At 41.6% G+C, this 16478-nt stretch overlaps 2 protein-coding genes across 3 annotated transcripts in view; one reads left to right on the forward strand and one right to left on the reverse strand.

Annotated features, from left to right (window-relative positions):
* FILIP1L (filamin A interacting protein 1 like) overlaps positions 1-1805 on the reverse strand; it is a 287787-nt gene extending 285982 nt beyond the window's left edge. Inside the window, exon 1 of the mRNA XM_024759249.1 lies at positions 1308-1805. The gene's annotated coding sequence lies outside the window, so the exon portion shown is untranslated. The remainder of the gene's footprint in view (positions 1-1307) is intronic.
* The window catches only part of CMSS1 (cms1 ribosomal small subunit homolog), a 384701-nt gene that overhangs the window by 311642 nt on the left and 56581 nt on the right, over positions 1-16478 (forward strand). The window lies entirely within an intron of this gene.

Here is a 16478-nt window from a genome sequence, read left to right on the forward strand (position 1 = left end):
CTACCCCCTGCTCTCCCTTATTACAAACCTAATACACACATGAAACATGGTGAATGTCGCTAAGCAGTATATGTATTGCTTTTCTTGCAGTTCTTCCTGAGACTTGCATAGATACTGAAGATATGTGATCATCAGTTGATATGTGATTGAATATGTCACAAGAAATTTAGCTGAACACGTATCTCTCTTGAATGGGGATCTGTACTCAAAGCTATGCATTCACCCTAAACATTGACTAATACTCCCACTGAGCAAGTACAGCAAGCAGAACTTTCTCTGGTATCATTTGGCAGCAATCTGGCATTATTTCCCATTGACACTGAGATTTGTTGTGCCATAGATATCCAATCATGTTCTTTGGGGTTATAGGTGTCTTCCAAGACCTTCTAAAACCCTACCTCAAAAATGTGCTTCTGGGGCTTCCCTGGTGGCGCAGTGGTTGAGAGTCTGCCTGCCAATGCAGGGAACACGGGTTCGAGCCCTGGTCTGGGAGGATCCCACGTGCCGCGGAGCAACTGGGCCCGTGAGCCACGACTACTGAGCCTGCGCGTCTGGAGCCTGTGCTCCGCAACAAGAGAGGCTGCGACAGTGAGAGGCCCGTGCACCGCGATGAAGAGTGGCCCCCGCTCGCCACAACTAGGGAAAGCCCTCGCACAGAAACGAAGACCCAACACAGCCAAAAATAAATAAATTTATAAAAAAAAAAAAAAATGTGCTTCTGTTTTCTGGCCCTCATTCATCAAATCTTAGCATCAAAGAAACATGAACAAAAGTAAAAAAAAAAGAATACTTCTAGTTGCCATTTTAAGATGCTGGTTTCTTCTGTCTTTCCATGAAAAGAGAATTCCTCCTCTCCCGTCTAGCCTATCCAGTATACTTCTCCATTGTTATCACATTTTTGATGTTTTTGAAATTATGTATTAATCATTTACATCAGTTTACAAAATCAAGCTATTAACAAGGAAAGTCATTTGCCCAAACCATTTTTTAAAAATTTTTGACCAGTCGTCTTACTCTAAAGAAGATAACAATTTAAGATTTTATTTTGGTCTTCTTTCATACCTACCAGTTTATCAAAACATACCTACTGTCAGGATAGTTCCTCTATTTTGCAAGCAGCTGTTACTCATATTAGCCTAAAAGTCATCATCCTTCATAAGCCCTTAATCCCACCTGAGATTTACTCTATTCCTTTGCATAATGCCCAGAAGCTCTTGCTCCTGGAGAGCAGTGTTGGCAGTTCCTGGTTGTTGGATAACACAGAAACATCCCCAAAGCTGCTTCTCAGTAGCAATAGGGACACTTACCTTACCATGCAGGTGCCTTTGCTTGATCACACCCAGTGGTCCTCTCTTCTCATCCCCACCAAAATCCAACAGTGGCATCCAGGGACCAACAACGTTTTCTTCTTTTTTTTTTTGGACACCCTCTCAGTTTTTGTTTTGCAGGCTTCAAAGCCACGGAGAACTTGCAACCAGGGGCCACTGAGAGTTCCGCAGAGGAGAGGCAGTGGGGAGCCCAACACTGACTGGGCCCAAACACTAAATATAACCCTCCTCCCTCTCCGGGCAGTGTCCTTCATACTCTGAAGACAGGCGACCTTGCAGGATCCCTCACCCCACAGCTTGCCAGTCTCCACGGAAGAAAGGGTCTAACCATACTGAGCTGCAGGATGAGGCGACCCAAAAGCCAGAAGCCATCTGCCCAGAGCAGACAAGTAGAGGCAGGTATAGGCTCCATGAGTGTGTCTGTGTGTATGTGTTTGTGTGTATGTTGGCATGCCTGTGCCCAGCAGCTGCTCTCCAGATTAGGAGACAGCACTCTTTGGCAGGCAACTCTGAAACTACCCTCTTGGATAATTTCAAATTTATGTGCACATCTTGGCTGAGAGAAGAAACCTCCCAGGCACAACCTGCTTCACCTTCTCTGCCTTGTCACCGCCCCAGATACACGGTGAACCACAAACAAACAGCAGTGCCAGCATCTTAAGAACAGATGCCCCAGTGGACATTAGACTGCACCTCATTTTGCACCCTGCAGCCAAGAACAGATGCAAGCCTCCTTCAAGGTTTAAGTAACAAGGGCATGCCCTCTTCTTTGACAGTCATAACCCAAGGCACTGCAGAAATTCGCTATTATTAACGCTGTGTTGAACTTTAACTTGAATGCCTGCCTGTTCCACTCAGTGTCACATGAGACATGGGTGCAAAGTGCTGAGGAAACTTCAGAGCAACATTCAAATGTATGATAGTATTTATTATGATTATTGAACATTTTTGTTTTATATTATTCAGGTGTTAAGAAAAATCTCATACTTTACATTACTAAAATTTGAAGAATCTAATTTTCTCTAAGTGGTATCAGTTATTCTGATTGGAGGGGGAGGGGCAGGAGGAAGGAGCGTGTTCATTTCTTCAGCAAGTTATGTACTGCCTCACCAGTTAGGTATCAGGCCCTCTACCAGGCAAACCCATCACCAGCCAGGTGCTCAATCTGTGCATTATTTTATTTAATCCTCACAGCATCCCTTTCAGTTAGTCCTGTATTGGTGATCAAATAAGAAAACCAAAGCTCAGAATAATTAAATAACTTCCCTAGAGTCTCGTGGATGATAAGTATCAGACTTGGAATTCAAACTTGGATCTGAGTTACACCGAAACCTATGCTCTTTATTTTTAGCTATTATCATTAAATAATTTCAAACTTACAGAAAATATACATGAATAATAAAGAGCTCCTTTATACTCTTCACCCAAGTTCTCCAATTTTTAGCATTTTACCACATTTGCTTTCTCCCTCCCTCCTTCCTTTCCCCTCCACCTTTTTTCCTCCAGTCTCCCTCTTCCCAACCACCCCCTTTTTTTTATATACGTGTGTGTATATATTTTTCTGAATCGACTTGTATGCTTCAGTGTTGTTATCCTAAAAGCAAGTACACTTTTCTATATAACTATAGTACTACTATCAAACTCAGTAAATTAATATTGATACAGTATTACTTTCTAATCCATAGTTCCCATTCAACTTTTCACCAAGTGTCTCAATAATATCATTTGTTGAGAGAAAATTTGTTTTTTCTTTTGGTCCAGGATTATATGTAGAGCATTTAGTTGTCATGGCTCTCCTTCAATCTTGAACAGTTCTTCAGTCTTTCCTTGTCTTTTGTGACTTGACATTTTTGAAGGGTACATTTTGTAAAATGTTCCTCACCTTAGGTTGGTGTGATATTTCCTTATTATGAGACTGAGTTTGTGCATTTTGGGGCAGGAATATCACAGAAGCAATGTTGTATTATTCTTAGTTAATCATATGAGGAGACACATAAATGGAGTTGGTCCATACCAGCCCCACTTTGTTAAGGTGGTATATGCCAGATTTTTCCACTGTAAAGTTATAGTTTTTCCCTTTGCAATTAATAAATATTTTTCTGGGAAGATAATTTGAGACTGTGTAAATAAATATATTGTTCCTAAGTAAACTTTCTACTGTAGGGCAGAGCTTTCCCTTCTCCCCTATTTATTTTTGTATTTATTTATATCAGTATGCAGTTATAGATTCCTATTTTATTCAGAGGCTTATACTCCATTAATATCATTATTTATTTTGATGCCCAAATGATCCCAGATTTGGCAAGTGGAAGCTCCTCCAGCTGGCTCTTGTGTCCTTTTGAGAAGTCCTCATCATTTTCTGAGTACTTTCTTACTTTCTGGCACAAGAAAATGTTCCATGTACATCTTGTACTTTCTCTACCCAGCCCTGGAATTATCCGCATCTTCAAGGTGACCTGGGTCCATTGTGGAAAATAGTATATGGAAACCAAGATCTGGGCATTGGGTGTGCTCACTGGACAAGGGTGTGCTCATTGCCTCTAGACCCTCTCAGCCAAAAGAGCTAGGAAATAGACACACACTCACAGCCATATCTGTTGCTCTATCTCTATCAAATACCAGAGAGATCAAATTGGTAGCTCCAGTTCTGATCTAACACCATGGAGTGTTCTAACTTTTACCCTTTCCATGTTTGTAACTCCCTCCCCCAACAGTGAGGATAATTTGGTTTCTGTTATCCTCAAAGTATTTACTAATTTGCTCATTGCCTCTGTGTGTAACCAGTCTTCCCACCTTGCCGGCTGCTTCCACCACCTTTACAGTCTTTTAAGCCTCATCAACCCTACTCCCTCAAGGAGAGGGAAAAGAAATAATGTTTTTTTAATGAAAAGGAAGGTAAAAAGAAGAAGATAAGAATCTCATACTCTTTCTGTACCTCAAGCCATCTGTATCTTCATGGCAAATCATTACGCTACTTCTGCAAAGATGTCATGGAAACCAGTTAAAGTTTATAATGACTGAAGGAAGAGTTCTATATTTATTCACTTAATTAATTGAGTGCCCACTATGTGTCAGACACATTAAAAGACAGACATGGTACTTGCCTTTGTGAATATATTATCTAGTGGATTATTTTTATTAAACTTACTACTTATTAGTAACATTTTGTGGCAGCACTATGTTAAGCACTTTGTGTTGCTCTTTTTTTTGGCTGTGCTTGGTCTTCGTTGTGGCACGTGGGTTATTCTTTGTTGCAGTGTGCGGGCTTCTCTAGTTGCAGGCACGTGGGCTTCTTCAGTTGTGGCAAGCAGGCTCCAGAGCGGGCGGGCTCAGTAGTTGTGGCTCACGGGCTTAGTTGCCCCAACACATGTGGGATCTTAGGTCCCTGACCAGGGATTGAACCCGTGTCCCCTGTATTGAAAGGCAGATTCTAAACCACTGGACCACCAGAGAAGCCCCATGTTACCTAATGTTAATCCACACAACAACCCTATGGGAGAAATTGTATTTTTTCTCCACCTTACAGGTAAAGGAACTGACATTTGGAAATACTAAGCAACCTTTCTAACATAATTGAGCTAATTAGTGAGAGGTCTGAAATTTGAATTTAGATTGGTCTGAATCCAGAGCCCCAGTTCTAAACACTTGAGTTGTATGAGAACCAATAAAGTAGAATTATCCACCATGATATATTCCAGGAGGAGTCATGATTTACCGAATCTTGACTGCAAACCCTCCTATATTAACTGCTAGCTAAATGTGGCTAGTTAGTACAAGAAATTTGGCTAATCCAAGTTGAGATGTGCTATAATTGTGAAATAAACATTGAATTTCAGGGACTTACTACAAAAAAAATAAGGTATCTCAATTATTTTTATATTAACTACATATTGAAATATTAATACTTTGGATATATTGAGTTAAATAAAATACATTAAAATTATTTTTACCTTCACAGTAGCCAAAAAGTGGAAACAACTCAAATGTCCAACAACAGATGAGTAGATAAGCAAAATGTAGTATATACCTACAATGGAATATTATTCAACCTTTAAAAAGGAATGGAAATCTGATATATGCTGCAACATGGATGAACCTTGAAGACAAATGCTAAGTGAAATAAGCCAGTCACAAAAGAATAAAAAATGTCTGATTCCACTTGTATAAGGTACCTAGAATAGTGAGATTCATAGAGACAGAAAGTAGAATAAGGTTAGCAAGGGCTGGGGGAAGGGAGAATAGGAAGTTATTGTTTCATGAGTATAGAATTTATGTTTGGGGTGACACAAAAATTCTGGAGATGGATAGTGATGATGGTTGCACTACAGTGTGAACGTATGTACTTAATTCTACTGAATTATACACTCAAAAATGGCTAAGATGATAAGTTTCATGTTATTTATATTTTACCACAATTTTAAAATTTTATTTTTACCATTTTTCTTTTTAATGAGACTACTAGAAAAGTTAACGTTACATAGGTGCCTTGTATTATATCTCTGTTAGACAGCATTGCTATAGTATTGTATTTATGAATACAGAAAAGTAAATTCCTTATCAAACTTCCCCATTTCACATGGCATATTGAAGAGATTCTGACATACCACAGTGGGCCTAAATCAGACTTTTCACTTTTTGTTCAGTCAGCTTTGAAAGGGTTAAAGAACAGCTTTTCGCTTAAAATTATACTAATAATATAGACTTTTGAAATATAAGCAACTGTATGAGATAACATCCATTTGTTGTTTTAATAATTCTTAATTTTCCATTTGCACAGTATCCACTGGGCCTCTTTTCCAGAACTAACGTAACTCTCTCTGCTTGTGTATATCCTAAAATATAATTATCATAAATTTCATCATGATTAAAATTTCTTTGGATCCATGGGATTAATATTAGTCTGTCAATTAAATTTCAAAAACTGAGCCCCAAGGACAGGCATCCTCTCCCCTTCCTATAGCCTTCCTGTCACAGTGTCTACTGCAAATGGATATCTTCAGGGGAGGAAAGAAGAAAGCTGAGCTAAACCGTAGTTCTGTAGTAGAACAGACAGCTGATGGAATTATGAGTACGTGTACATAAGCAGAACAGATTCTCTAAAGGGTCATTTTCCACCTACTTACAGGTGACCAAGCAACCAAGTAAAGAAGGAAAATAGCAGGGAAAAAATATTCCTAATCTTCTAGTGGTTATTTTTTCACTGACCCTGAGCTTCAATTTCCTCCTCTGTGAAGGTTTTGCACTGAAAGATATCTTGGTTCTGTTTAAGCACTAATATTCTGTGAGTCGGTCAATTGATGACTTGAAAATTATCCAGGAAAACCTAACTCTAAGCCTTTTGCTCAACTCTTACTAATAGTTAGCACTGCAGATGTCTGTAAGGTGTTGGGAGATATATCAGTATCAGTTCTTAAAGATATAGTGAGGTTGAAACTCATTTAAAACTGTCGTTTTTTGTTTGTTTATTTCTGTGAATTGTGAAAAGAAATACAGGTGTCTCAGTAGCAGAGCTGGATCACAGGTTATCACAGACAGTGTTCCTGGGCATGCCTCACTTTTTCCTGACTCAGATTCCAGACCCATCCTTTCACTGTCCTCTCCCCACCCCACGTGGATTATGTTCCTCCCTGGTGCTCCCAAGGCACCCAGAGCTTAACTGCACCTTACCCTCAATCCCACTTTAATTGCAACTGCCAACATACTTGTCTCTCCCCCAGTAGACTGGGAGTTCCTAGAGCAGAGTGCACCTTCCAACACTGTAGCCCCAGCCCCAAGCACACAGTCAGAGCACAATAAATATGTATTGTATGGAGGAAGCATCACCAACCACTTTGACCAAGTGGACAGAGGAAAGAAGCAACTCTAGAGTAAAGCAACTTCAAAACAACATCTCAATGAGCTGGAAGGTCAAGAAAGAAGAAAGCACACATATTAAACCTATCAGTCACTTTTAAATTCCAGGCTTTTAAACTTTTTCCTAACAGACATTTACCAGCAGCAAAATAGACAGATTTAAATTCCACATATTATCCTCTCCTTCATCTTCCCTAAGGGTGGGATTAGTGACTTATACATAAAAATAAGAAGTCTAAATAATATGTATAACTGATTCACTTTGCTGTACACCTGAAATTAATACAACATTGTAAACCACTATACTCCGATAAAAATTTTTTTTAAAAAAGAGGTCTGGATAAGCCGCAAAATAGAAAAGTATCTCCCAGTAAAACAGGTCTGTTTAGGAAAACCTGGTATAATGAGGGGTGACTCTCTCTTGTTTTGAAACCCACCTGTGGGCAATGTTTTGGAGTTATACATATTTTAGGGTTTCACATTTTTCTAAAGTGAAAATGATGCTAACAGGTTAACTTTTTATTTATTTATTTTTTTTTTTTTGCGGTGCGCGGGCCTCTCACTGTTGTGGCCTCTCCCGCTGCGGAGCGCAGGCTCCGGACGCGCAGGCTCGGCGGCCATGGCTCGCGGGCCCAGCCGCTCCGCGGCACGTGGGATCTTCCCGGACCGGGGCACGAACCCGTGTCCCCTGCATCGGCAGGCGGACTCCCAACCACTGCGCCACCAGGGAAGCCCTATTTATTTATTTTTAAAGATTTTATTTATTTATTTATTTTTGGCTGCATCGGGTCTTAGTTGCAGCATGCGGGATCTTTGGTTGTGGCGCACGTACTCTTTGTTTCAGCACGCAGCCTTCTCTCTAGTTGTGGCATACGGGTTTTCTCTTCTCTAGTTGTGGCGGGCAGGCTCTAGGGCACATGGGCTCTGTAGTTGTGGCACGCGTGGGCTCTGTAGTTTGCGGCACGCAGGCTCTAGTTGAGGCACGCAAGCTCAGTAGTTGTGGCGCGCAGGCTTAGCTGCCGTGTGGCATGTGGGATCTTAGTTCCCTGAGCAGGAATCGAACCCACGTCCCCTGCATTGGAAGGCAGATTCTTTACCACTGGACCACTAGGGAAGTCGCCAGGTTAACTTTTTTAAAAAGATGAGGAAAACATATTTTTGACTTCGGAATCTTGTTACAAATAATTTGTGCTTTTTGGTTTCCAGGTGCTATTTCTTCATATACTTCAAGAATGCCAAAATACCAGGTGACAGCTTTTTGAGCTCTAAGACATTCCTCAAGTGTCCTATTTTGATGTCATTATGTAATGCTTTTCTCTTGGCATAGCTATATCATCACTCTGTAGACATGTTGGTATATATCACTGCATAGCTCTCTTCACTTTTGCATCTCCATTACTTTTCCAAATGGGTACTAGTTCTCCCAAAACTAGAGAAAAAAGGAGAGAAGGAATAATTCCAGCAGCATCTCAAATTGGACCAATGTTTTCTTCTTGGCTAGAAAGTTCCTTTGTGAACAGGAAAATACATGAGTTAGAAGTATTTCTCCCCTATCAGCCCTTCTTCTCTTTAAAATGTTGTTTCATTCTAATCCTGTTTTCCTTTCTAATGACACATCTTATAAAGACATGTTGTATCAGCAGAAAGCTTGTTTAATTTTTCAGCTCAAATCTTGCCTTAGTAACTTTTGTCTTTAATAGCCTAAAGGACAGGTATACAAGTATAAGCACACAATTTTCAGTTCACTTCAACAGATACTTACTGAGTGCCCACAATGTACCACGCAAAACTCAGAATCTAGTAGGAGAAGCACACATCAAAATTCTAATTGTAATGCTTTATGCATTATAACATAGGGCTAAACATAGTGCTGTCTGAGTCTATGTGAACTGCGGGGCAGAGAGGTTGCATGGGGTAGAGGTGGGTGTGGAAATATTTGAACTGGATGCCTTGGGGGAGGAGGAGTAGGTTTCTGCCAGGGGAAGGGTAAAGGAGAGCATTCTCAGCAGAGGGCACCATGTGAGCACAGGCACACTGGCACGAGAGCACATGATGGGCTCAGCAGTGGCAAGCTGCTCCCATGCCCGAAGGACAGGGGTATGGTGTCCAGCTTTGTCTTAGGTAATGTGGAATTTTTATTTGGGTCCAAGATGTTAAGAGCCTTGATGCTTTGATGCCAGATGTTATAACTGTATTCCATAGACAGTGGGGAGCCACCAGAGGCATTTTAGCAGAAAAATTATAGTCAGGGAGGTATAGTCGGAAACCTTCAGGATTTGGAACCAGAAGGCCTCTTTGTGGGACTCTGGTATGTTTCTCCTGAGAACAAACTCAGTGCTCATCTAACTTTAGCCTCATGTTTTATTCATGAAAATTGTGTAACTCAGGTTTAAATTTCACACCACTGGGTGCCCTCTACTTGACATAAAGCCTTAAGGAAGCCACTATATCCCAGATTCCCCAGAGTCATCCCTGGGTTTAAGCAAGCCTATCCCTGTGACCTGAGGGGGCTACTAGTGTCACCTCTATGCACTTTACTGATGAAGGATGCTAGGACCCCTGTGGGGTGGGGATGGGGAATGGGTGCAGAACCCAAGCAGCAGTTAGGGAATGTGGAGCAGGAGACATGGAAAGACAAGAATTATACAAGGAAGCTGAACCCCATCCAAATAAACTAGGTGCTGAGCAGCTGTAGTCCTAGCAGAAAAAGTAAATACACTGAGGAAACCAAGGAGAACGATTGATCCTAAGGGCTGAGCAAGTCAGGACGTGATCAGAGAAAGGCTCCTCTGCATCCAGTAAACCAGTGGCCAGGGCTCACTCTGGGCCCTCCAGAGAGCATCCCTAGGCAGGAAGAGGACTCTAGGCCTCCCTTTATGGTGTGGCCAGACCAGTCATGGTTCTTGCGGGCCAAAGAACCAGACAGAACACAGTCTGAAGACTCCAGATCTTAATTTTTAGCCACTGGGCAGGGGTGGGGAGGAAGGCCTGGTACCCAGGGTACTTCTGAGTTTCCATGCAACTCCATTGTTTGGTATCCTAAGCCAGAGCCAGATGGCAGGGTGACAAGGATGTTCCGCTCAGACCAGCTTCACAATAGCTTTCCAGGAATACATCATATAATCTCCATTCTTAGTGTTCTGGTGCTTGACTTTAAGGTTCTTTTGTAATTTTTCTTAAGAAACACTGTGCTACATACATAATAGCAGCTCTGCTTTCAACCACAAATATCTTTAAATGAGAAAGGGCTAATCCTCCCTTATTTAAAATGTATTATATGTCAAACCCGGTGTTATAAAGCATTCATTTTGAAACTTTCTAATTGTAGCCATAAGTTAGGTCTCCATTCTTTTAGCCTCTTAAGTTCAGTCAGGGTGGTCCTGGTTAAAATGAATACATGAAAAACCTCAAAGAGGAATCCAAGATTTACAGTAGTATAATAGTATTTATGGTAGCAAAAACATGAAATAAAAAGCTGACCCACTTCTATTGTTTTTTTTAATTTACTATTTGCAATTATATTCACTTTATTCATCCATCCAACAGTTATTTATTGCCTTTCTGCTGTGTCCAGAGACTATCGTGAACACTGAAGATATGACAAAAAAAAAACACTGAAGATATGACAAAAAAAACAGATGTTGGTTCCTGCCATCTTGGAATTTTAAATCTATGGGAGGGATCAAATAAATTAAAAGTTAACAGATAAATCAGTTAATTATAACTTGTGTTATAGCTATGGTAGGAAGTAAGAGAAAATCATGGCAGAGAATGGAGAGGGAGGGGAGGGCCCACTTTGGATGTCAGAGGAGACCTCTAAAGAGGTGACATTTAAGCTGGACCTGAGTATTGTGAAGGAGCTAGACCAGGAGGAGTGGTCCAGGTATGAGAACAATAAACATAAATGCTCTGAGGCAAGAAGCGGGGTGGCATGTTCTAGGAACCGCAGGAGGTCAGTGTGCCTGGGGTATAGCGGGCCAAGGAGGAGAACAGGGGAGGCTGAAGGGGTAAGTGGAGGCCCAGTCATGGCAGGGCCTTTGGTTTGTGGTAGGGAGTACAGGTGTAATTCTAAGTGTAAAAGCAAACTGCTATGGAGTTTTAACCTGGAAGTTTATATAGTTTATTTACGTGTTTAAAAGATCTTTCTGGCATTCACATAGAGAATGGAAGGAGTCAAGGTGGTTAGTGGGGGACCAAACAAGGTACTGCTGGGGCATGCTCTGGGGTTTTCCTGAGGGTGGTGACCTGAGAATAGTCTGTCATAGCTTTTCTCCACGCTGCTTTTCCTCCAAATTCCCAAGCCATTTCTCTCTTTGCCTACTGGTTAATAGAAGAAAAGGTGCCAGAAGCACTGCCTTTTAGGTGACCAAAAAGTCAGGTGAGCTATTCAGGTAGGGTCCTGGCCCTAATACTTTTTACAGGAATCCTACATGTCATTTTCACTTTGCAAGTTGGTTAAATTCATGCCAACTTTCCACGTTCTTCAGCTTTGTTCCTGGTATGCAGAAAGTATTCAGTAAATGTTTGTTAAATTGATCTGACTTGGATTCCCAGTGGTGTGAGTAGAGAGGGAGAATTAGAAAGGCCGATGGGGTCCTCTTTGCTTCCTCTCTGGAGATTGTATGCCTCAGTGGGTTACTGTGGCTCGTAAAGAGTATTTTCAGTCTACGGTGGATATAATTCAGGGCAAATAAAATGACTCTCTAAAATAAAAGATGCTGTGTACATGCAAAAAGGTTTTTAAGAGCATCTGGTTAGAGTTTAATATGGCTGAAAAACATTGCTGTTTTTTTCATGTTTCAGTTACCCGAACATGGCTAAAAAGTGTGCTTTGGATATTTTCCAGAATAAAAACTCTTGAGGTGAGAGAAATTTCAGCCCCAACAATAACTTGAAAATTGGGAGTTGGAATAGTAACTGTTTTTTCAACTGTCTTTACTCTGTCACCAACACTACGATGATTTGATCACATGAGACAAGTCTGGTTTCTGGCCATTAAACTGCACACTTCAGCTATAGGCATCAGTCTTTCCCTTCTTTTCTTTCACCGTGTGTCGATTTGGGGGCAGAAATAAGAATGATGGGAGAAAGCAAGAGGTTGGGGAGGTCACACCTTCCCATCGGCCCCCAGGTCACACAGCTGGTGACCCTGACCCTCTCAGCAGCCTCGTGATTCAGGGCCAGCAGCAAACCAGTCATGGGGTAGATGCCTCCCCATCCTCACAATCCTCAGCACCCAGCTTTGTTATTCAGGTGCCATTAACTTGTTTGAACATCAAGGACATCCCATAAGGGGAAAAATGTCCCCAAATGGCAAAGGACCACCTGGGAGCTGTGTGGGAAGGGAGGGGGCAGCACTCCTCAGCGAGGTCATAGGCATAAAGCTTTTGGTGCGGTGCCTGGCACAGAGCAGTCACTCACCGTAGGGTGATAGCATCTGCTGACGCGGTTATTTCTATTACTGGTGAGTCTCACATGGGAGGTTCCAGCTTACAGATACAGTGTCTGCTGTTCCACAGCCCCACCAACCCCTCGGGCACTGCTTGACACCTCATTTAAGTGAGGGCTGTTGTCCTCATTTATTCCCTGGATTTTAGTGATTCCTGTTCATAGTACTCTCATTCATCCAACATTTCCATATGGCAAGTGGCATTCCTTCTTATTGCCACTCTGAATGTCTTTATTGGGGGGATATACATCTTCAGAAGTCCAAAGATGCATACCTACAGCATTCCAGCCACTCCATTCCTGCCTGGCTTCCTCCTCTTTCCCATACACAAGGTGGTTTTGTTACCATCTCACCTCCAGGTTCTCATGACAGAACAGACTCAGCTTCTTCAGGCATCTTATGCATTTTACTAAAGAGCTCCGTAATCTCAGATGCCTCATTTTGCTGGAAAGGGAGGAGCATGACACATCTGATCTCTCACTTAGAAAGGTAGGGAAATTGTCTCAGTTGGGGACGTGGGATACATGTCTGTTTGTAAAAGAAAGGGGTGGCTATTTCTCTGGCTGGCTTCTCCCTTCCCTCTGCCCCAAGCCCACACTTGGAAGTCATGGCTGGGCATCTCGCTCATTGAAATAAATATTGGGTCACGTAATTAGCAGGCAGAATTATGTATGGGCTGTAACCTGATTCTAATTGTTGACCTCAGAGAATTAATTTCATATGACATAGCACCTTAGCTGTATACTGGCTTAGAAGTTTCCACTCATTTTTGCCTTTCAGCCAGATTGCGTTTTCTGTTTCTGGGCTTGTCATGTCGATGAGTCAGGTAGCCCCAGATTCTTCCTGTGGATGAAAGGGGCATTCCTGACTTGGATGTATTTTCTGCATATATAAATTATAAAAAGGAAAAACTCTGTGCTCATTCCTTGGCATAAAAGTAAGGGAAACTGGAGGGTTGAGTGAAGAAAGTATAAAATAGCCAACATAAATAAACCCTGGCCCTGGGGCCTGAAGGCAGCAAGATGTACAACATAGAAAGTGGCGCTCCGGAATAGTCCTCAGTAGAAACACAAGATGTAAAAAGGTTGTGTAATATTTGCCACCAAGTCCTAATCATGAAGTTAAAACAATTTACAAAATAAGGTGAAATATCTCCATGAAGGCCTATTTATTCCTGTAGCATGGTAGGTGGGTTTTTATCTCTTCCCCTGTAGCAAATGCGGAAATAGTCACCGTGCCTGTCTCCCTTGGTCCTGAAACTGTTTCAACAACTAATAAGTTCACTGGGTCTCATCCGCTTTGGTTTCTGTAAATGGAATTTGCTGTAGGAGTTCAGAGAGGTAGTCTACTCTTCATGTTCTTTAAAACATGACATGGTAGTTTCTCTTGTGTGAAAACCAGAATTACCTTTTAGGCCTAGTTCAAAGCTGTTAAGTTATCAAAGGAAGTTGCTGTGCATTTTGACTTGTGTTGTAATTATTAAGAACCCAAAATCATACTTCTCCTGAGGAATTGATTGTTTTGTTGTTGTTGCTATTATTGTTTTTAGCCAGTGGCCACTCTGAATAGTGATAAGGTTTCCTTTTTTTCACATTGGCAACTAGAAACTTAGAGTCCAATTTGTGCCCCATCAATTGCAAATATATAGGTCATTATAACATCTTTAGTGTAACTCTTGGATTGATTTCAGTTCTAATTCTTATTTTTCTTTCATATTCACTCCCACTTTTAATTTATACTATCTTTTTTGTGTGTGCGTCACCTTGTAAGATGCCTTAAATCCTTTCTAAAATAAGATGGCCCATAGTTAACTCTAATAGCTGGATATTTTTTAAAACTGAAGGAAGGAAGTTGGGCAGAAAGGGAGGGAGAGAAATAAGGAAAAAAAAACAGGCAGGTGGGCAAACTATGCAAGTGTCAACAATTTAACCCCTCTAAGCCTCAGTTTCCTCATCTGGCCTCCAGCATTTTAGGGGGACTCAAAATCATTTTTAGATAATGAATATGAATATACTTGATAGGTTACAGAGCTCTGCACTGCTTTGTTGTGATTATTTTAAATCCATTATCAATTAAGGCAACTCTCCAATGCCAGTGCCAAGCCCTTTGCTCAATCTTCATCTCTGTTCAGTAGATGGAACTTCCTAGGAAGTGTCTGTCCTGAAATCAGGGCCTGGGTTCTTCTGAGAGCCTTCTTGTAGTCCCCTCTAGCAGAGAACCATAATCCTTAGAGCACCCCAGAGGCAATATCCTCTTTTCGAGGATGTCTGTAAAACCTCCAGGCCTGACAGAGTTCCATACCTCAGGTGGTCCAGGGGCCAGGAAATCTGGATCATCACCAAGACCTGGAAACTAGCTGATCAGCAAATCCACTTACCTCAGGATCTCAGGCATCTGTACAAAATTCCCCAGTACCAGCCCCTCCACTCCATACATGTTCACATTTAGATCTGGGGATCCCAAGGGTATACCATCTCCCACTTAGAGACTTATAGAACGATCACCTAGTTGCTGACCCAATTCCAAAATTAGAACCTCTTGTCAAGGGGAGTAATTGTAGGGTAGGGATGGGGCGGGCATGGAGACAGCCTTTGACGATCACTGCTTAGCCATCATTACTAATGATATTAAAAATAGTTCTCAAGGGAATTGAGGCAGGAAAAAAAGACTGAACCACAATTCAACTGATCCATTCTTGTCAGAGCCCAGTTATCTCTTTAAAGCAGATTCTGGACAGGCAAAAGCTTCCATTAGGTCCCATCAGCATCATAATCAAGGCCAGACTCCTCGGCATGGCAAATAGGAAGCAGCACACCGTTGAGGATGAGAGTGAAAGCCTGAGCTATCTGTGTGGGAATGCTTAATGGGCAAGGGACCTGGGTGAGGCCCTGCACCTTGCAAGCCCCAGTTCTGAAAAATGGAGATGGTTTTGATTAAATTAAACTGCCCACATAAAGTCCTTAGCACTGGTGCACTGGAGGGTTGGGGAGGGAAGGGGGTGATCTTTACAGTCTGGGCCCAGCCCTCCTTTACAGCTTCATTTCCCCTGTGTGCATGTCACCCAGAAGGACATGCCCCAGCCCTCTCGCATCCATGACTTTGCACATGTTGTTCTGGAAAGCCATTCCTTTCCTGGTCTTTGCATTGAACACCTACTCTTTCTTCAGCATCCCAATGAGATTCACTTCTTTCTGAATGCCTTCCCTGGTAACAGACCCTCACTCACCCCAATAGAATGCAGAGTTCTGGCCTCCTTGTCCCCCTACTGCTGCATACGCTGCACTTGCATTTTAATTATGTTTGCCATGAGATTTATTATTGGCTATTATGTTTATTTCATTAAGAAATCATAAGAAATTCTAATTTAACTTTAAAAGAAAATGGTAGCATATGGTAGAGAGGTTAATGTTGTTTTTACAACTTTAAACACAATTAGAAATTCTGTGTTGTGAAAGACAAGCCAAGATAGCTTAAATGCATATCATTTATTGAGTTATATAATTTACATGTATTGAGGTACTCAAATGTTAAGTTCGATCAGTTTTGACCTAGAGCATTTCAATCACAGCTGAAAGTTCCCTGAGTTCCCTTCCCAGTCAATCCCTACCCCACCCTCACCCTCCCATACAGAAGCCACCACTGATCTGATTTCTGTCGTCCTATGTTAATGTTGCCTACTCTAGACTTCATATAAATGGAATCATACAGGCTGTATTTCGTTGTATCCTGCTGCTTTCACTCAGCTTTCCTTCATGGTTTTGAGACTCATCCATATTGCTGCATTTATCAGTGGTCCATTCCTTTTATTGCTCAGTGGTGTTCCATCATATGAGTATACCAGAGTTTAT

This window comes from Neophocaena asiaeorientalis, unplaced genomic scaffold, assembly GCF_003031525.2.
Source record: "Neophocaena asiaeorientalis asiaeorientalis breed wild unplaced genomic scaffold, Neophocaena_asiaeorientalis_V1.1 scaffold197, whole genome shotgun sequence".
NCBI classification, from domain to species: domain Eukaryota; kingdom Metazoa; phylum Chordata; class Mammalia; order Artiodactyla; family Phocoenidae; genus Neophocaena; species Neophocaena asiaeorientalis.